Source organism: Panulirus ornatus, chromosome 64 (assembly GCF_036320965.1).
Source record: "Panulirus ornatus isolate Po-2019 chromosome 64, ASM3632096v1, whole genome shotgun sequence".
In the NCBI taxonomy this organism is placed as follows: Eukaryota; Metazoa; Arthropoda; class Malacostraca; order Decapoda; family Palinuridae; genus Panulirus; species Panulirus ornatus.
Genome location: NC_092287.1, coordinates 368,493 through 391,642, shown reverse-complemented (window position 1 = coordinate 391,642; position 23,150 = coordinate 368,493). Strand labels below are relative to the sequence as shown.

The window sequence follows — 23,150 nt, the reverse complement described above, 5'->3', positions numbered from 1 at the left end:
GACAGCAGTAATAAAGGTTACAGGAATAATATAACGATGAAAACCTGAAATGGAACAATACTATAATCTATAAATCAGTAATGGTGTTTTGTGTCTGTGTGTCTGTGTGTGACAAAATTTCAAAGCCGGCCATGAATCTAGTTGAGAGAAGGGATGGCTGTAGCTCTGCATTCTTACTTGGCAGATTTGAGTCGAAGGCGGTGCGACTAGTAAATTGTCCTAAGCTAACTTCATAACTTGACCAACGCTGCAATATAGGCTCACTTTTCCCCTTCTGCAGGTATTACTTTGGCTTTTTGCTCACGAGAGCTGGCTGCTTGTGTTCCCCCACCACGAGCTACACTCAATACTCGGCAAGCTGCTGCGTCACATGATTACTGTGTGGTCGTTGACAAATTTAGGGTGGGCCGTTTTGATAACTGCTTCTTTCCCTACACCTCGAAGCTTTGGAACTCTCTATGTTCTCATATCTTTCCCAATAACTATGACCTGCATATTTCAAAAGACAGGGCTTTCACTTCCTCCAGAATGTGTACTTTCCCTCGTTTCTTCTTTTTGCCTTTCATAATTCTCTCTATTATTCTCTTTAGGCCCGACCTTGATGTCGATTTTGTCCATGATCGGAACCTTCAAGATAAAAGAAAGAAAATATGAGGGTGTAGTGATGAAGAGGATAATGGAATAAGGATAATGCAAAGGTAGGATGCAAAGGTAGGTAAGATCAAGGGCTAGTGAACATGTGACGTGAAGAGTGGAATGAAAATGTGTTTGTAGAGAACTTAAGGATGTAACGATGGTGAAAGTATAGTGGAAATGAAGGTGTAGTGAAAATGTAAGTCGATGTGGATTAAAGTGTAGTGAAGATGTAGAGTAGTGAAGATGAAGGTGTAGTAGTGTTGGCCTTTTCAATATGACCCACAGAGTGATCCAAGCTAGATTCGAGGCCAGCCGAAGAAACTCGTGATAACGAACCAATTACATTGCTTTGACAGTTCATATTACACCGCAACAGGAAAGATAACAATAAGAATGCTATCATGATAACTGATAATGAACATAATAATCATAACTAATATCAATTGCAACAGAAGCATAATTATAATGACTGGATATTTCTAAACCTAAGCGATAAAGGTTCTATAAGCAAATCTTAATATAAAGCGTTAATTGTCGAGAGAAGCCAGGCGAAAGAATGAAATATATATCACTTGATAAGGTCGTTGATACGGATATTACGTGTTTTAATTGGATCAATTACAAGGTCAATTTAGATTTAATTATAGTCAATTATCGCCAGTGAGGTATGCAGGTCAGAGTATGAGACTACCACTGTGAGTTAATTATAGCAGGAGGAGGGCAATTACTTGTCAAAATAAACAGTAACTTATCCCGCAGGACGACCCGGGAACTGAACCACGAGCACCTCCTCTCCCAGCGACTTCACTCCCTCCCTTCCTCCCTGCCTCCCTCCCTGCCTTCTACCTTGCCTATCTACCCTCTCACAAACCACAACACCCACAAGTACCCCGACACACCACAGAACCGACAACTACCATCACACACCACTAGCAATACAACCACTCCTACGTACTACAGCACCCACAACCACCCCACGCACTACAGCAACTACAACCACTCCTACGTACTACAGCACCCACACCCAACCTCACATACCACAGCAACTACAACAACACCACATAATACTGCACCCACACTACAACCATACACACCAACACACACACACACACACACACACACACATACATATACATACGCACAGACACAACATTAACCACGAGTATCATTAATAACCTTTTTACTCTACTTACTCCAGGCAACGTTGTATAGCGGATGTATCGGTGGTTGTGTAGCGGATGTATCGGTGGTTGTGTAGCGGATGTATCGGTGGTTGTGTAGCGGATGTATCGGTGGTTGTGTAGCGGATGTATCGGTGGTTGTGTAGCGGATGTATCGGTGGTTGTGTAGCGGATGTATCGGTGGTTGTGTAGCGGATGTATCGGTGGTTGTGTAGCGGATGTATCGGTGGTTGTGTAGCGGATGTATCGGTGGTTGTGTAGCGGATGTATCGGTGGTTGTAGTTTACTTAAGAAGAGGTGAACACGTTGACCGTCGACCCTCCCATGACATATCGCTAAACCCTCTTACGACCTACCCCTTAACCATCCTCACCCGTACATGGCTTACCCCAGAGGGGTAATCCGGTGCTACACAGTAACACATTCCACATCTGAAGCTACTCCTGATCTCCCAGGTGTTATATAAGCCATTAAAGTGTGAACCTTCAATGTGAATGTCAGAGGTGGAGGACTACTGCCTGGACGGGCTACGAGAAGCTGTTAGTAAAAATAAATCTAGTCAGGTTTAAGATAGAAATGGTTTAAGATATATCGTTTATATGGGATAATGATATTAAGATATATCGTTTATATGGGATAATGATATTAAGATATATCGTTTATATGGGATAATGATATTAAGATATATCGTTTATATGGGATAATGATATTAAGATATATCGTTTATATGGGATAATGATATAAAGAGATGACTTGTCCCAACTATTGATAATGAATGTTGGAGGAGCATTTAGTCCGTTCAGATCTTTGTGTTCTTTTTTAACATTGGGATGAACGTCATGTTTCTGTCTTATATGATACTTGTATGGCTGGATGGCTTTGTATTGAGTGGTAACGGTTGATCATTTAGGCTGACGTGAGGATGCGAGTGGTTTCATATGTGTCGGGCGTAGAGGAGTGATGGTAGATATATGCAAGGCTCTAAACATTCTGTTTTCTGTAAGCCAGTAATGTAATTGTTTGATGTGCTGCATGACTATTGTTATACATGTTGTGCTGGAATGTTGTGATGTAACTGCAAGGTCGTCTACATACGTGAGAACGTTTCCAGGGGACCCAGGTACGACATGTACGAGGAGAATGACAATAGTTGGATGAAGAATAGCTACCTACGTAACTCCATTATCGAGTTCTGAGTTTTAGAATGATGGACTTTGTGGATAACTGACGTCAGCTGGCTGTGTGCTTGGCCAACCATTTTGGTATTTTTCTTTTTGTCTGATGTTGGTAACAAGTATCACATGCCTCACTGACGACGACTTCCACTAATACAGTGCGGGAAAGGGGCTGTGGTTGGTTCAAGCTCTCCAGATGTGTGCGGTTATTAGTATGTCGTGAGGTTGTGGAGTGTTTGTGTCAGAAGCTGCCCACTGCTACGTGAGTGAGAGTTGGATGTTTTGGCTGATTCTGCCATAAACCAGCTCTTAGAAGAGCCTGGACACTAATGACAAGTGGTGATGGGTTGTAGGAGGAGGAAAAGTATGGGATTTGGAGCATTTCGGGATGGATGTTAAGAAGTTTCTAGCTGTGTGAGATTTGTTATGTAGCTACTAGCTGATGCCACCGAGTTCTTGGACTGTCTACCGGGCCAGAGTTTTGAGAGGAAGTCTAATATGTTGCCAGAGCCTCTTGTTGGGAGTACTCCAGAATGTGACTGAGTTATGTCACTAGGAGTAACGGATGAGAGAACACCTGTTTCAGTTGTCTGTTGTGTAGCTTCTCATGATTGCCTTGTTAAGGAGAGTGGCTAGCTGGTTTGTGGATGATAGTTTCAGTAATGTTTCACGAGTATTTTTATGTGATCCGTGGGTGATGGGATGTTGCCGAGATAGTTAAATAGCGTCTTCTGAGTGAGTAGGGGCCGGGCTGGTGCGAGAGGTGAGAATTTTTTTTGTCGTGTGCCAGGGTCGGGTGCTGTTGGCTTTTAGGTTCATCCTGAAGACGTAGGATTACCACTTAAGTTATTATTTTGGTCATAATACTAATATGACTGGATTTGTTCTATGGTCTGTGCTAATGATGAGAGGTTATGTTTTTTATGAGGTTTCCAACTTGTGAGGAGAAAGAAGTTTTGGTAACATCGCTGTGTATGTAGTGTCTTTCTTTATGACTTGATTAATTCTTAAAATGGGACAAGGCATGGTTCAGGGTTGGAAAATAGATAATGGCGAGGTTTTGAAATTTTGATTTTCAATATCATGTATCTGCTAGCCAGCCTGATATTCTATCATAGGTGCATTTGTTATACGTTGTGTAAGTTAGATGGGTTACGTAATGTGTCATGAGTGCAGGTAAGTGGTCAGAGATTTCCTGCATAGTAGTGTGCCAGTTGGTTCTTATATTCATTGTTGGTGTGTGAAAGGTAACGTTTGATGTGATAAAGTGCTGGAACTGGTGAGTTAGCGGTCTGTATGACTGGTGGAGGTAATCAAGAGGGTGAAGGAGTTTTATGATTAATTCTTCGCTGGATAATTGGGTGTGGATGTTGAGCCAAGTAGGATGGTGGCTGTTGAGATCTCCGCATAGAAAGTGTTGGGTGTGTTGGTCAGGATCTGTAACTGAGGATCGTATTTGGGACAAAAGGTGGTGAGGAGGGTTTGGGAGGGGTATATAGGTGTATATCATATTGTATAGCAGGTATTGTATATTATGTTGATCATATTGCATAGCAGGTATAGTGAGATTTGTTGATTATATTGAACAACAGATAATGTGTAGTTTGTCGAGTATATTGATACTCAGGTATTACGAAGTTTGAAGGTTATATATATATATATATATATATATATATATATATATATATATATATATATATATATATATATATATATATATATATATATATATATATATATATATATATACACACACACAGATAGATAGATAGATAGATAGATTTATCATAATGCTAAAAACTTCCCTGCGGTCATAGTTAGACATTGCCGTCCTAGTCAGAAGGACCTTATCCTCGTACTTATATGGCCGTTATCATAACGTACTATCAATAAAATTAATAATCTCATTACCTGATTATCATAACCCGCGTCGACGACCACAAGAATCGACTGTTATCGTATCAAGACTGATGATGTCGGCGTTGTGCAGCACAAGACGCCGCCACTGATGCAATCTGTAAAACGAAATAGATATTTTGATTAGATTTTGGTTATATTAGTAGTAACTTCCCCTGCAATACACAGCTGACCTACAGCTTCCCAAGGGGAGGTGTTGAACTTGGCCACATGAGGTTATCTTCCTAAGTGGTACTGGCCCACATGACTGACTGTATTAGCTCTGGGACCCCAGGCCCACACTGGCCACATCAACCCTGGCGTTGCTGGCCCACACTGGCCACATCAACCCTGGGGTTGTTGGCCCACACTGGCCACATCAACCCTGGGGTTGTTGGCCCACACTGGCCACATCAACCCTGGCGTTGCTGGCCCACACTGGCCACATCAACCCTGGGGTTGTTGGCCCACACTGGCCACATCAACCCTGGGGTTGTTGGCCCACAATGGCCACATCAACCCTCGGGTTGTTGGCCCACACTGGCCACATCAACCCTGGCGTTGCTGGCCCACACTGGCCACATCAACCCTGGGGTTGTTGGCCCACACTGGCCACATCAACCCTGGGGTTGTTGGCCTACACTGGCCACATCAACCCTGGGGTTGTTGGCCCACACTGGCCACATCAACCCTGGGGTTGTTGGCCCACACTGGCCACATCAACCCTGGGGTTGTTGGCCCACACTGGCCATATCAACCCTGGCGTTGTTGGCCCACACTGGTCACATCAACCCTGGGGTTGTTGGCCCACACTGGCCATATCAACCCTGGCGTTGCTGGCCCACACTGGCCACATCAACCCTGGGGTTGTTGGCCCACACTGGCCACATCAACCCTGGCGTTGCTGGCCAGCGTAAAAACAAATACGTGCAGTAAAGTGGAGGTTTACGTCGGACCCCTAAACCAATTGCTTCTGGGAGGTGCAGTGCTCACCTTCTAACCTTTGGTGGTAATGTGTCATCCTCCAGCCTTTGGTCTGTGGGAGGTGGATGTCTCATCACCCAACCTTTGGTCTATGGGAGGTGGATGTCTCATCACCCAACCTTGAGTCTGTGGGAGGTGGATGTCTCAACACCCAACCTTTGGTCTGTGGGAGGTGGATGTCTCATCCTCCAACCTTTGGTCTGTGGGAGGTGGATGTCTCATCCTCCAACCTTTGGTCTGTGGGAGGTGGATGTCTCATCACCCAACCTTTGGTCTGTGGGAAGTGGATGTCTCATCCTCCAACCATTGGTCTGTGGGAGGTGGATGTCTCATCCTCCAACCTTTGGTCTGTGGGAGGTGGATGTGTCATCACCCAACCTTTGGTCTGTGGGAAGTGGATGTCTCATCCTCCAACCATTGGTCTGTGGGAGGTGGATGTCTCATCCTCCAACCTTTGGTCTGTGGGAGGTGGATGTGTCATCACCCAACCTTTGGTCTGTGGGAGGTGGATGTGTCATCACCCAACCTTTGGTCTGTGGGAGGTGGATGTGTCATCACCCAACCTTTGGTCTGTGGGAGGTGGATGTGTCATCACCCAACCTTTGGTCTGTGGGAGGTGTAGGGCTCACTAATCTCTGCATATTTATGAGTGGATCCATATTTTAAGCATAACACTGCAGGTTGTCGGGTTCATCCAGCACCAAAATTTGTGCCCAATCTCATGTTATTTCTCGAAGCGATTGAAGAATTGTCTACAACATATACATGCATACCTGAACTCCACAGTAAAGACCATAGATCATGACGTTACCTTTTATATTTCAATAAGTCTGGTTAACAATAACTGGATATACAACTTTTATCATTTTACGGAAGGTTTGTGATAAAGTTAACAGATCAGGTGTGCTTAGTGTTGGAGGACTGGCACTTGAGACATGGTGGCAGTGAAGTGTGATAGCGCAGGCACCAGAGGTGGTTAAAAGGCATTGAAAGCAATACAGTTTTGAAGGAGAAACATCATAGGCAGTGAAATGTTGAAGGAGAGTCGCCAGAGGCAGTGAGGTACTGAAGAACAGGCACAAAAACCGGTAAGTGCTCGGAAAAGAGGCACCAGAGGCAGTGAAATGTGGTAGGAGATATAAAAAGCACAAGTGGCAGTGAACTGTTGGAGGAAAAGCACTAGAGCAGTAACGTGTTGCAGAAGAGGCACCAGAGGCAGTGAAGTGCGGCAAGAAAGGTGCCAGAGACAGTGAAGTGCTAAAGGAGAGGCACCAGAGGCAACGAAGAGCTGAAGGAGAGGCAACAAAGGAAATGAAGAGCTGGAAGAGGTGCACCAGAGACTATGATGTGTAGGAGAAGAGACATCAGAGGCAGTGAAGTATAGCATGAGTTACTAGAAGTGTTGGGGGGAAGGCACCACAGGGAGTAAAGTGATAGAGGAGAAGCACTAGAGAGAGAAAGGATTACGGTAGTAGAGGGAACAAAGGCGACAAAATGACACTAGAGGCAATGGAGCACTGGAGGAGTGGTACTTAAGATAATGAAGTGTTGGAGAAAAGTCAGCAGAGGTAATGAGGTGTGGAGTAGAAGGATCAGGACATTCAGGAATTGGAGGGCAGGAACCAGAGGCAGTAAAGTGTTGGGTGAGGTGCACACCAATGACAGTGAAGTGTTGCGGGAGGGGCACCAGAAGCAGTGAAGTTTTAGAGAGGCATCAGAAGCAGTGATACAACAATGAAGAGGCACCAGAGGTAGTAGAGTGTTGGGTGAGAGGGAAATGAGGCAGACACGGCAAAAGATCAAATTTCAGTAACTAGTACGATAAAGAGATACAGAAAGACAAGGATAGGTTATAAATAACACTTGGATATTCAAGAAATAAATCATGAAAGGCAGTAGCTAATAGTTAATGTTTGTATAACAGTGACTAGGTGGTAAAGAAGGCGGTCGTTAGCAGTAAAAGTGTTGGTGTAATATAGATGAGTGTTGGAGTGGCCAGGCGAGGTCGGGGTGTTGCCAGAGAAACATTAGGAAATGATGGTAAAATGATGTATAAGAATATGGGATGAGATGGATTAAGATTAAATAACTAAGAAGGACGTATTCGAGAAGAAAAAGTTTTGATTTGAAGTTTGAGACAAAAAGAGATACAACGAGAGTCAAGGCTTTAGGGTAAGTTCCAGCGAGGATGATGGAAGAGAAGCCGAGGTGTAAGATCTGTGACTGACAGGAGCAGTGCTGGATCTGTGAGTGACTGGAACAGTGCTGGATTTAACTTTAAGGAGAGTAATTATTGAAGAAAACAATGGACTTGTCAGGTGAAAGTCATGGCGCAACACATACTGTTGTATGCTTGTGAAACATGGTCGGTGGCGATTGAATAGCTGGCAAGGTACAGGCACTTGAGATAGTTATTTTCGGGAGCGATTGAGGGGTTTCGGAAGTATAGGGAACGATGAAAATCTCAGTGTTGCGGAGGAGAAGGGATTCGGTGGATTGAGCCTCCGGCTGAATATGTCATGGATTCTTTTACATATTAATATCACCAGTCCTGACCCTCTGAGTTCTTGGCCTCACGTGTTACCCTCCTGTGTTGATTAACCACAGTATGGCTCGTGCTTGCCTCATTCAACTCCCACATGCGTGACCTTCATCCAATCTATCACAGGGACGGTGAGTCAAAGTATCATTATATGAATAAAACCTTTCAAGTTATACATTGACTGGTTGTCCCCAGGCTAACCAGGAGCATCAGGTGAGTTCAGGAATGGACGGTAGGGCTGTAGTCCCGTGATCATGGGGTTGAGATTGCAAGTCTCACTGAGATGTTGTCTTTAATACTACTTCTTACCTTACATCAAGGTGCAGGATTCGACACAGGCCGCGTCAGGTAATGGACCAGGTAAAATCCGCAGATGCCATGGATATAAAAAGGCTAGCTCCTGAACCCCTGATTCATCAGAATTTCTAGTGAGGCGTATCAACCGACGTGCTATACACAGCTCGACCGGGAGAGGCCCATATGAGTCACTCAACAGAGAAACGGTCGAGTGACCAGTGCCTAAAACCATATTCGAATGAGGTGAGTGAAGGGATACGTACAGGAATGCCAAGTGAGTGGGACTCTAAGGAGGCAAGGAGGGAAGGTGGGAGTACGTGTGCAGGAGGCAGGTGAAGAGGAGCTACAGGTGTGTAGTCTGGTTGGAGCAGCGGGTATGTCAGGAATCAGGCTGGTGTATACTGGGAGCAGATCAAATAACCACAGAGAGACCATTATTGTCACGACGGTTATAATGGCTGTTACTCAGTATGAAACATTGTTACCTTGTATATCATCACATGACTCCACCAGTAATATCTCTGCACTGAATATGTGGGCCTTCAGCTCACTTTAGAGACTTGCCTCATATTCACCTATATCTGTGTAAATCAAGACACATCGTCGAACGCTGGGTAATGTCTTGTTCCGCCATATTATGAGGGATGAGTATAGTATGAGAGCTAGGGCACAGTATGAGGACTAGCATGGAATATGAGGGCTGGGGTATAGTATGAGCGCTGGGATATAATATGAGGGCTGGGATATAGCATGAGGGCTGGGATATAGCATGAGAGACGGGATAAAAATGACTGAAGGAAGTAACCATTGTTTTTATGACTATCATTACTACCTTACCATCATGTTTATTATACTGATCAGGCCAGATGCAAAACACACACACACACACACACACACACACACACACACACACACACACACACACACCAGGAGCTGTTTTGACTCATTACCATGAGAGACTTGTTATCAGTCACAAGACACACAGTCCTTCAACCACGTCAAAAAGTTCCAAATGTATTGCCATTAACACAGGCACAGTCAGGTATAATCGAGTATACCTCTGCTGTGTGTGTGTGTGTGTGTGTGTGTGTGTGTGTGTGTGTGTGTGTGTGTTAAAGTAAAAAAGATAGGTGACCTTGACGGGACCATTAGAAGCGGCCAGTTGTCTACACACACTAGGAAACTTTTAAGTGACATTGCGTGGCAGGTATCGAGTTACCCTCCCCCTAACACCAGGAGCATACAACCGGTCAACCTAACCATAACAACACGGCATTTTATCTGATCAACCTAACACAAGGTCCATACAACTCTACAACTCATAATCAACACAGTGATATGCTAGCCCTGTGTTAAGACACATCTAGACTGGACTCTTTGAAGCAGATCAGTAAGAATCTAGTAACACAAGAGTCCAATCTCAAGATCTGGTAACACAAAAATCCAGTCCTATTATCTGGTAACACAAGAGTCCAGTCTCAACATCTGGTAACACAAGAGTCCAGTCTCAAGATCGTCTCGCGAGAGACACCGAACACAATGTCTAACATAGTGCATAACACAAAGACACATCACAGTGTCAGACATATGGATTCACAATAATCATGCTATACTTGTCTTCTAGCACGAAATCGATAAAACGAACGAATTAACACATACGATGGAAACTCGAGAATCATACAACACAGAGATCTAATGTAACACTATATGTAAGAGAGGATACACAACACAAGGATCAAACACATATATTGCAATAGGTCACAGTGGTGCGCGTAATTCAGTATTTGCAGATAAGCACGAGAAATATAAAGCACGATAAGTTCCCAAGTGCACCTTCGTGTAATAATCACGATGTAAATATTACACGAAAGTGCACTCTGGAACTTGTGAATCATTTTCCCCGTGGTAATCAGCGTTTAAATAGATACATGTGTATGTGGGTGGGTTGGGCCATTCTTTTGTCTGTTTCCTTGCGCTACCTCGCTAACGCGGGAAACAGAGACTAAATATAATATATTAATACAATATATATATATATATATATATATATATATATATATATATATATATATATATATATATATATATATATATATATATATATATATCTTTTTCTTTCATACTATTCGCCATTTCCCGCATTAGCGAGGTAGCGTTGAGAACAGAGGACTGGGCCCTTGAGGGAATATCCTCACCTGGGCCCCTTCTCTGTTCCCTCTTTTGGAAAATTAAAAAAAAAAGTGAGAGGGGAGGATTTCCAGCCCCCCGCTCCCTCCCCTTTTAGTCGCCTTCTACGACACGCAGGGAATACGTGGGGAGTATTCTTTCTCCCCTATCTCCAGAGATAATATATATATATATATATATATATAAATAAAGATAAGTGAGGAGAGTTGTGAGGCGTGGGTATCACACACTTACCACGGATCCAGATTCCAACATAAGTTACCTCATACCGATATATCGTCACCTGGGCTGGGGAACACCTGTGATATTACTAACTCAGTACTGGCCACAGGACCGTCAACTACTCATTCCTGGGCGACTGACTATCAGGCCTGCCAGCAAATGTAATCTTTTACCTTTCATGCCGGCATCCGGCTGGATAACTTTTTAGATGATCAGCCGGTCTTCACCTGTATTTGCTGACAGTTATGACACTTGCGTTTATTCTTAACGTCAGGTAACGTAACTTCTACACGTCACAACGCCCTAGACGTTCAGACCGGCTCTCTGTCTCTAAGATAAGACGTCTGATTTACCGGCTGGTTAACTCCTGGCCAGTGTGTCAGTTGACCGTAAGTCACGGCCTTCCATGTACAGAATAACCCAGTCTTTAGTCCTGGTCGTATGCCACCAGTCTCGTATCTAATAGATGTATCGTTTAACAATCGTGTCTTCTAACACAACCACCTAACTGGTGGACTAAATCAGTAGGGTCCAGATGCCTGACCGTGGCAGCTTTTACTGTTTAAACATCACTGTAGATCCTGCAACACTTACAGAATGCTGGCGGGAAACTTAAACTCGCACTTCTTCCTTCGGCTCACACTTATTAACTCACCTCACACTTCTTATCTCATAGTTCTTAGCTCACACAAGCAACAAGTTTAAGGACAAGTTGTAGCAGTGCATCCAAAACACCTGTTACATCCTGGGGCGGGACAAACTTGTGTGGGGATGTATATGCCAGATGATCTATATACCAGGTGATGTATATACCAAGTGATGTATATACCTAATCCTCTGCTCCAACAGATTTAACCAAACGAATACAACAATAAACAAGAAAAACAAAACAAAAACACATTCCTCTGTTGTGCTACCGTTAACAGTGACATGTTATGTGAGTGAGTGTTGGAGCAAGTCGTGAGGGTGGTGGGTAGGCGCTAGTTCAGACTAGAAAAGGTTCAGTTAGATATCAGCCCCACGCGGAACGAGGGGCCGGCCACAAGCTCACCTCGGCTGCAGCTCCTGATCACAGTCAGCCGCAGACTGAGCTTACAATGTACGCGGCCTTGCTACCGCTCGCCCCGAGCGGACACTTGTGTGACAGCTTGGCGTAGCTCCCCACCTTCCTCTCTCTCCACACCTGCCACACAGCCCTTCTCCTTTCCCCATCCTTTACAGTCCCACCTTCCATCGTGCTCGTGGAAGGTTAACTGGACCATTATATGGGGGCGTCATCCGGTGACTCTGTATCACTAGAACGTTTAGATCAATGCTTTGAAACGTCCTTGATTAGCGTTACAAGGGCGGGACAGCGTTAGGCCCAGCGCCTCACAGATACATTACTACTGTCACCACATACGATGTATGGTACAAGCGTACAGTGACGGGTCATATCATAGGATTCATTTGGAATTACATATTTCCATCAGCCATACACGCAACATTATTGTAAATCTGTAAGAAGGACACTGTAAGAATTGACTTGTGCAGTAGCTACAGAGGTTGGGCAGAGGTGTGTGTGTGTGTGGAGAGTGAGGAGGGATTGGACGGGACGACCGTGGGGTTGGCCAGGGGGTCGGACACAAAGTTGCCAAGTCAGAATTATCTGCAGCTACCTAGGAAGAGCCTTTGATTTTTCTACGTCAAACGAGTTCATTGTAAGTTTTTCGTTGAACTTTATCTTACACATAAAACATGTTGCTCGACATGGTCGTGGATCGCACTCGCTGGGACATTTCAGAACAAACCCTTCCACAGCGATGAACCACCTGCATACATCACGTCTCGACCGACACGTAAACATATCCCGGACGTGTGCTGATCACCAGCAGAATTCATAGGTTTAGTTGAGATGTAACAAGTATTGATAGCATGTATAAGGCAGGTGCATGAAACAAGTTCATCAGATTTTGTGCTAATAAACATTAATTATCAAAGTTTTAGGGTTCTCTTATGATCTTATTGTATCAAGTGAGGTAAAGTGTGATGTTGGAGGCTGGACTGGTGGAAGTTCCCAGGAGTTGGTGAAGGTGCAGGAAATCAGGCAAGCGTTCTGAACGAGGACCTGAATGAAGAGGTGTCTGCAGTCTCGTGGAGCTTCTACAGGAGGGGTGTGCGGCGGTCCTTTGCGTTGCAGGACGCCGTGGAACTTTATGTACCGTAGTTCAAGCTGCCTTTTAAGACAGGTGGCGAGGGGAAACACATGTGCTGAGGCGAGATAGGAAGAGACAGGAATAGTAAGAGGAGAAACGTGTTTTCAGAGGAGATAGGGGCGGGTTAGGGAGATAAGGGTGGTGAGGTGGGACTTGTGAGACGAGGGAGACACGTGATGACGAGACACGTATGGTGTTGGGAGACACCTATGGTGAGGGAAAATGAGTAGTGAGAGAAGGAAGTACATGGAAAGGACAGATAACAGGATATCTGATCGTTCACGACAAGATTATGAAGGCAAGGCAGCTGAGGGCAGGTAGGAATGGTAAGGGGAGGTATAGGTCATCAGAGAAGACAGAGGTAGGCAAGAATGGTAAGAGGAGGCATAGGTTGTCGTGGGGGACAGGTAGGGATAGTGCGGGGATGTATCGGTGGGGAGCGGTAGTAAGGACCTCCCAGACTTCTAACAACAATCAGTAAGATCAATCTGCACAGTGATGTGTCAACAGAAAAGAGAGAAACAAAAAATCCTGTCTCATACTAACACAGTGTAGGACAACTATGGAAATCTAATAGAATATCATGAAACGTTACCAAGTGTTACCAACAATAGATGGGACGTTACAATTACTGCTGAACCAGAATGATCAACATGACTCACCAGACCAAAGTCCTGAGATGACAAAAGTGACCGATATCGACCCGTGCAGCTCGAGGTATGGTGCCCACAGTCTCCCACTGTCACCCCGAGCTAGTCAGCCAAACCACGACCCTGACCCCTCTAAATATGACCACTCCCAGGGTATCCAGATATCCTCAGGTCCCCACTTCGGTAAACGAGACCAAACACAAGAGCTCAACTCCACCATAGCACAGCAAGAATATATCACAGCCCCATTACAGTGGTTCACCACTGACCTACAAAACAAACATAAACAGAGCTGGAAACAAAGACAAGCAGACACAATCTTTACCCCGTATACCACAGTAATGAAAATGATTTATCATTCCGTTGCAATGCTAGACAGACAAGCGCTCCGACCTCATACGCCGATACACGATGGAAGAAAAACAGATGTTGTCCCAGTAATTAACAATGGCATCTCAGACTACACATCAACATACCAGGCAACACAACCCATCAACTCAACGACAGCAGCCATTAACATACAGGGGTGCACATAGGTGCCACAAAAGGCTTACAACAAAATATTTCCAATAACTTTCAGTTCTGTGTCACCTTGTTAGTAAGAATAACTTAGTGGATCTATGTGATAGTTCAAGATGGGAAAACCTACCACAATATCCACATCAGACAAGATGACCCCACAAACAGCAATCGTATCTGCATCTGATGGACTTGAATCAGTCGTCTGTATAATTCTTAGACCACAGTATTTTGAGCACAAGATAGAAAGACAAGCAATTTACCGCTGGATGCAGGGTATCGATCCCCAGCCTTCTCACATGCTTAGGGAACACTCAATATGAGCAACATCCCGACGACCATGTGAGGACCAACGAGCGATAGTAACCTCTAAGTACCAAGTGGTCTATAAAAAACCATTTGCTTTTACATATTAAGAAAAAACGTATTAAAAGATTTTATGGTAAACTATTCTAGGGTATCTTTATTCACTGTGACGTATAGAGCCATCTTACTTGTGCTATGAGATACTTGCATTATTGTTCATAAAAATAAATTCTTCAAAAGCTGGTGTGACAGCAGCTCTAGAATTTCTATCAATGAACATAGGATGTAGATAATCTATTTGATCAACTAGCACTCGTGATACTGCCAGAGCCTTTGTCACTCTAGCTCAATGTTTTCTTATCATGGTTCCTGTGCTTGAGCTCTTGTGTCTACAGGGTTCCAGTTACTATACTTACAAACTCTAACTGATCAACATGTTCAGTGATTTCCGTAAAATGTTCTAGTACCCATCGTTTGACACAATCAAATATTTACCAACAATCCTTGGGACTATAATTTAGCCTCACTGATCGTGTTGCCTTGATCTTGTCTTGTTTGTAGTGTCAGAGGAAAGCCTAAGGAAGCATCTCTAGCCTGCAGGGTCGCAGTTATACATAATCATTTTATGACATACTGTACCTCTTGATACAGGCCGAGTGTACGCTGGGCTTCTTGCATACGATGCAAGTAAAGTTTACATATAGAAATTTGCTAGTAAGCCGTAGGCATCTACCACCAGTCCGACACGGCACTCCTGATGATGGAGGAGATGTGGTAACGTATTGAGGAGTGCAACTATTGAACTCTGACTGATGTTAGTAGACTACGAGAGGTGGGTGACTGTCACTGCTTAATCTATGTGCAACCAGTGGTGAGAGTAGGTCGCTGGAATTGATGTACTCCGCATAAAAAGTCGTCTTTGATCCCCACCATAGTAGAACTTAAGAACTGGTTACCTGTGTTCTTTTCTACTCTCCCGAGTGAGCACCAAGGGCTCCTGCCTCACCTTCTGCTCATGTATCAGCCCCAAGAAAACCCTACATACATCATTTCCTCTCCTTACCTAATCCTACACCACTTGCAGCACCCCTCTATGAGATACATCGCCTCTCTACTTACCTAATAAAACGTTTTTTTGTCATCCTCACAATCAGAAAAGAAGTTAGACAAAATAATCATACACCCGCGAGATATCATACGTTCCTGCTATTTGTATATCGTATTTCTGTGAACACCAGAACAACAACTACTTCGACTACCCACTATCATTACTACCGCTACTGCTATAATCAACCACTCACCAAAAACACTTGTGGTTCATATTGTTACTGGAAGGCCTGCTCCCTGCACCAACCGCCCTTGTCGAGTTTGCCACACGAGTTTTGAAAAGCATCAACACGCGCTGTGACACAGTTACACTGGAGTACGCATGTACGTGGTGTCCGTTCGTCTGAAGTTTTGTTCCAGCACAGTATGTATGTGGGTCCAGTTTCGGCGAGGCGTCCAGCATCATCTGCTGCGAAATACGCAACTCAGTTGCAGTATCTTTTTACAAACAGTACACAGGTGTTAACAAAAAAGAAAAACTTCACATAAAGTATTGACAATGTATTGAAATCTAACAATCAAACATACTGTTACTGCCTTCCTACTGTATTTTGCAATGTCCTTTACTTACAACTGTGTTGAAGTTGAACATCTTGTGTAATGCAGTTAACCTCCTGAAGGCCGTACGTGTGGCGCATCTAATACCTTAAAGAGGTACTCCTAGTGAGCTGGCATATCTTTTTTTTATACCTGTCCTTCGTTTCTCACGTTGCGAGCTAGTGCTAGGAACAAGCGAAGGACGGCCTCATTTGCCCACATCCATTCTCCAGATGTCACGTACTATCGCTCACTAAAGTATCTGAAAAATAATGTTCAAGACAGTAAGACACAGCGGACGTAAGTTTATAGGGAATGGTAAAGGACCGGTATGAAGGTGGTAGCCCTGCATGCCACAACAGTTGCCATGTAGTATGTACGACATTTCCTGTCGGTTGTCGCTAACATCTTCCATATAAATATAATTTGTATGGTGATGATAGTAACTGGGAATGACAGTGTAAAGACATTATCCATGTTAGACATACAGTAAACAATATATGCAAGGTAATACTTAAATGTATTTGCGCAGCATCAAACTAGGAGTAAGTGCATATGTTGACTGTATTCTTGAGTAGCATTAGGTACTCATACAGTTGTTAGATATCAAGGTTGTAATATGATAATAGGTAAGGTAAAAATCAATGGCATATCATGTTCATTACGATAATATTTGGTATAACCACCGCCCACGTCCACAAACACTGTTCAGTCGTCGAGGTATGGATGATGCCACTTGCTCTAATGTCAGCTGTTGTCCCTCTGAACTACGAAGGTGTTTCAATGTCTGCAAGTCATTATTGATGACCGTAGAGAGACAAAGATGGCATTTGTGTGGGAAGTCTTTACTCATGACAGCCCAGATATGCTTGATAGGGTTCAGGTCAGGGGATTTGGGCGAGTCTGGCAACACTGTGATTCCTGGGGGGTGTTCAAACCACACCTTAACTACCCTTCAGGTGTGGATCGGGCTGCTCTCATGGAAGAGGTAAAATGGCTCTAGCTCAGGGCAGAGCAATTCCTTCACAGAGGGTAACATATTCTCCTCCAACACTTCAACACCTCCCCGTGACACGTCCTGGGTCCACATGTGAGAGCTCGCCAACACCCCCTGCCTGTATCCCTCCACACAACCCTGCAGACACACGTCTACTCCTACCATGACCCACATGATGGACGTCGAGTATAAAGCGGTCGACGTCGATAAACGATCTAGGAACAAACGTCGAATAATATATGAAGTAGCAGACCATACTATGCTTAGATGAACTACAAGCTGATGACTACAGATGGATATTGTAGAAATATCAAATTATGTACGTATAAAGTCTTACAAAGAAGTATACAACGTATTATATTACATTATGAGGGTAATATCGGCCTATCATCTCTCATAAGCACATGTTCCATTTTTCATTCTAGTTATAATTCATTTTGGAGAGAGAGAGAGAGAGAGAGAGAGAGAGAGAGAGAGAGAGAATGTTTGACAGATACCTAGGGCTCGATTGTCGCCAAACATACCCTGCTGCTGTAGGAGCGTCAGTAGAGAACGTTTCCTCATCGCAGGTAAAGACCTGATCCATGAAACACATCGTTTTGTTGTCATACCACAGAGAGCGTGCCATCCTCTGCTCCATATTCATGTTGGTGATCTTGGGTGTCAGTGCAGGTCTCCGCTCGTGCACCTCCATATTGTGGTGTTTGTTGGGGATAGTCTGGATTCTGCATTGTAAACCAGAGTCGTCGCAAAAAGTGGAAGCACTAGTGAATGGTTGTTCACGGATTGCTGCTTACAGGAGCCTGCATGAGGGATAGATAGAGGGCCACATTAATATGAGTACTTATATACAGTATATATAATAAACGGAGAGGTATACAGAACTAACATGGTTTCACTGAAGTACTGTATTAGGCACCTGGTCTTGTTCTGCTGTTGTGCAGTGAGGGTGACCATCACAACGGTGGTTGTCTTCATACCGACGTATCCATGATACTACAGTAATGTAGGAGACGTCAATACGCCTCGCTATCTCTGCCTTGCTATGATTCTCATTGTAAAGGTCAGTAATCACTCCATGCATACTCTGTGACGTCTTCATTATGAATGACGTCACATGATCATAACATAGTGGTCTCGATATCTACCGTGGAGAAGTGTCACGCTAGAAGTGAAACACTGGACACCTTACCTGACACACCTCAAACCGTCCTAATGATTATCGCGTCTTTCCGATGCCGAGGCATTGAGGAGTGTGAGTGTATGAGTTACCATGTTTGATAATTAATGGCATTATTACGATATTGAAATATCTTGTATTGTCTCATTATCCTGGGTGTTTATTGTGTTACAAACTAGAACATTATTACACTCTGTTCGGTTACTATAAAGTATATGCCAACACTTCATGAGCCCAGCAGCAACATGACAACTCTACCCACTCGTTATTACTACGCTCCACCACACACAGCATCAGACATGCTACTGCTGTTATACAAGTTGGATCATAGGATGATGTGTAAGAATCTGTATGTCGATGAGTCTTTGTAATCATAAACTACCATGATCATCATAAACAGTTACGACGCCTAAGCTTACTCAAGCTTAATAACCCTACCCATGCAACAGTGCTCAAACATCAGGGGTGGTGCTGTTAATTTTGACACACCTACCGCACCCACAGCTAGCAAAATACCAATAGATTTTATTTATAACCACCAACAAAACTAAAATATATTTCCATACCATACATCACCATGAACAGCACTTCATACATCTTCAGAAAACAAATATGATACAGAAATTAACAGTGAATACAGTTTGCTGTAGAACAAACAGCTATATTGTTTTGAAGTTTCATTTAACTGTCAAGCAAATTGGTTGGTTGGAAATGCGGGGTATCGATCCCTGCGTCTCTCAAATACTAAACTAGCGCTCCATCCTTTGAACTATATCTCCATAATTATTTGTTCACAGAATCTAACATTTTCTATCCCGCTGGGGTCGCTGGGACTAGTGTGGTCCTCACAATACGTCTTATTCTAATGACAGGCCAGGATAGAATGTAGTAATGGGTTGCTCCATTGGTTAATCAGAAGCCAACCTAAATACTTAAAGCAGATATTGCATAATGACTCATAAAAATGATATTTGGATTATGGTCACAGACAATTATCTTTAAAAGAAATTCTATTTCTGTGTATCTAGTACAGAAGTGGAACTAGATCTAATCTAGGAAGGATCTTTCATTATGCCCTGCAGTTGATGGTGTTGAAGTTTTTTGAGGAATTTACGTGAATTAAAATAACATAGCAATGATAATCGCTTCCAAACATAATGACAACCTTCTTCGTAAAGTTACTTCAAGTATATAGATATCAGTCTGATGCTCTTTTCCAAATTTCTCAATGAAACTTTCAGAGATATTGAAATACTTTGCAGCCGTGGTATTATTAGACATTCTGATCCTTCAAAACTCAAGAAACACCAATATGGAAAACAATGAAACTGTACCAGGCAATGTAATACTGATATTGCCAGGATATGATTTGGTTGCAGGGATGTCTGGCAAGGTACAGAAAGCGTTTAGGTTACAGGTATATCTGGCAAAGTGAAGAAAATTCCTAAGATTATAGGTTTATTACGGGGTAACATCATACTATATCATCTTAATCATAAAAATGTTGTCCTATCTGTAGACATGCCGAAGAAGTTGCCAGACGCACAATTAACCCTCATAATTATCTGTCTATAAATCATCCACTTCGTTGGCAAGATGCCTAGTGCTAGTTGTTGTTGGGGTAATAAATATTTTTTGGGAAAATATGTTATTGTTGAGTGGGAAGGTTCTATCAGCAGTATGGGAGGTATGGAGATGAAACATGGCGGGGGAGAGTGGTTATACCACTGAACAACGTTATTTCGCCGTCTTCCGACTAACATCATTCTAGGATATGACTAAATACCACAATGACACTCACTGGGTGGAAAGTAGAAAACTTAATCGGGGCATAGATATATGTGCTATGCCTAACAACACACAACTTCTCTCATTATCAACACATAATTGGACGGACTGCTTACTCCTAAAATAATAGACAAATTAAACAGAATCAGACCAGTTCGTCATCATGAGACGTGACCCAGGTTTATCCACAGCACGTATTTTAGGCCTGTAACATGAATGAATAAACAATAGTAATGTCATATGAGTTAAGATAATTTTTGTAGCTATTATTCAACATTGTAATTTTTCCTCCCTTAAATATTGAAGGACTTTGTACAGTCGTATGTAAATATCTACTCACGTGACCGAAGTGGTAAAGTCTGCGACAATAAGATAGTATGAGAAATATCGGTAGCCAGTGATCAGTTTATATGGCAAAAAGTTAATGATGGAAATGTAATGACGCGAAGGTAATGAACATTATTCAACCTTAATTACGTCCGAGTGCCGAGGATTGAGTATGAATTAATACATCTGGAATTCTGCCTAAAAGGTTAGGCTTCAGTTGTGGGTCCTTGTTCTTAAGGCTGGCCCTACCGACAGTTCAGATATGTTCATACGTGTGGATCCAAGTTAGTGAATGGGCAGGCATGATAGCAACTGCCTCAACTGCACTATGAAAACAGAACTTAAGATTTTTTCTAACTATACATTATAATATCACTAAGGATGACTTTTGATGATAATATATATTGCTTAGCAGCCTGTATATACTGTTAACATCTACCATCAAACGACATCTGGACAGTGAGCATTAACTACCAAACTTCTAGCATATGAATTGAGTACTGAAGCTACCAAAAACTTTTATTTAAGTTTCTGTGTGAAAACTCCGTTTTCTGTGATACTGAGGGTGACTCCACTTTCTATGTTAACTATGATCCCAGTAACACTTTAATATTATCCCAAAAATTGTGGTTTACACTGTAAAGTGTGGATGTAAATCAAATGGTAAAACGCTCACTGAGCATGTGAGAGACACGGGGATTGATACGCCGCATCTCTGAAATTTGCCTTGTGACTGGGTTACTGTGCATTTCCTTATTTTGTACTCTTTAGGAACAGCAGACCAACTGTATTAGAAGAAAAAAAGAAATAATCATAAGGGCTGAATCCAAAGGTAGGAAAAAATACTTTCTCATACTTAACCAAAAGCACATAACACAAGGTGTCGAAATCAGTGTAAACTTTAGGGAAAAGTCAGATATATATATATATATATATATATATATATATATATATATATATATATATATATATATATATATATATATATATATATATATATATATATATATATATATATATATATATGCTCATCCTCCTCGAAGGCTCAGATTGGGGTGTCTAAATGTGTGTGGATGTAACCAAGATGTGAAAAAAGGAGAGATAGGTAGTATGTTTGAGGAAAGGAACCTGGATGTTTTGGCTCTGAGTGAAACGAAGCTCAAGGGTAAAGGGGAAGAGTAGTTTGGGAATGTCTTGGGAGTAAAGTCAGGGGTTAGTGAGAGGACAAGAGCAAGGGAAGGAGTAGCACTATTCCTGAAACAGGAGTTGTGGGAGTATGTGATAGAATGTAAGAAAGTAAACTCTCGATTAATATGGGTAAAACTGAAAGTTGATGGAGAGAGATGGGTGATTATTGGTGCATATGCACCTGGGCATGAGAAGAAAGATCATGAGAGGCAAGTGTTTTGGGAGCAGCTGAATGAGTGTGTTAGTGGTTTTGATGCACGAGACCGGGTTATAGTGATGGGTGATTTGAATGCAAAGGTGAGTAATGTGGCAGTTGAGGGAATAATTGGTATACATGGGGTGTTCAGTGTTGTAAATGGAAATGGTGAAGAGCTTGTAGATTTATGTGCTGAAAAAGGACTGGTGATTGGGAATACCTGGTTTAAAAAAGAGATATACATAAGTATACGTATGTAAGTAGGAGAGATGGCCAGAGAGCGTTATTGGATTACGTATTAATTGACAGGCGCGCGAAAGAGAGACTTTTGGATGTTAATGTGCTGAGAGGTGCAACTGGAGGGATGTCTGATCATTATCTTGTGGAGGTTAAGGTGAAGCTTTGTATGGGTGTTCAGAAAAGAAGAGTGAATGTTGGGGTGAAGAAGGTGGTGAGAGTAAGTGAGCTTGGGAAGGAGACTTGTGTGAGGAAGTACCAGGAGAGACTGAGTACAGAATGGAAAAAGGTGAGAGCAATGGAAGTAAGGGGAGTGGAGGAGGAATGGGATGTATTTAGGGAATCAGTGATGGATTGCGCAAAAGATGCTTGTGGCATGAGAAGAGTGGGAGGTGGGTTGATTAGAAAGGGTAGTGAGTGGTGGGATGAAGAAGTAAGATTATTAGTGAAAGAGAAGAGAGAGGCATTTGGACGATTTTTGCAGGGAAAAAATGCATTTGAGTGGGAGATGTATAAAAGAAAGAGACAGGAGGTCAAGAGAAAGGTGCAAGAGATGTAAAAGAGGGCAAATGAGAGTTGGGGTGAGAGAGTATCATTAAATTTTAGGGAGAATAAAAAGAAGTTTTGGAAGGAGGTAAATAAAGTGCGTAAGACAAGGGAGCTAATGGGAACTTCAGTGAAGGGCGCAAATGGGGAGGTGATAACAAGTAGTGGTGATGTGAGAAGGAGATGGAGTGAGTATTTTGAAGGTTTGTTGAATGTGTTTGATGATAGAGTGGCAGATATAGGGTGTTTTGGTCGAG

The 23,150-nt window shown here is 42.8% G+C and overlaps 1 protein-coding gene across 5 annotated transcripts in view; it reads right to left on the bottom strand.

Annotated features, from left to right (window-relative positions):
* Positions 1-23,150, bottom strand: part of LOC139746324 (glutamyl aminopeptidase-like) — a 181,951-nt gene that overhangs the window by 46,470 nt on the left and 112,331 nt on the right. Inside the window, exons 3-6 of one of the 5 annotated variants that reach the window (XM_071657463.1) lie at positions 17,956-18,234; positions 16,469-16,696; positions 16,092-16,306; positions 4,904-5,007 (exon numbers count right to left, since the gene is read on the bottom strand). The gene's annotated coding sequence lies outside the window, so the exon portion shown is untranslated. Of the gene's footprint in view, positions 1-4,903; positions 5,008-12,171; positions 12,320-16,091; positions 16,307-16,468; positions 16,697-17,955; positions 18,235-23,150 lie in introns of those variants that run through there. The other 4 variants (XM_071657464.1, XM_071657465.1, XM_071657462.1 and 1 more) reach the window with 4 other exon arrangements.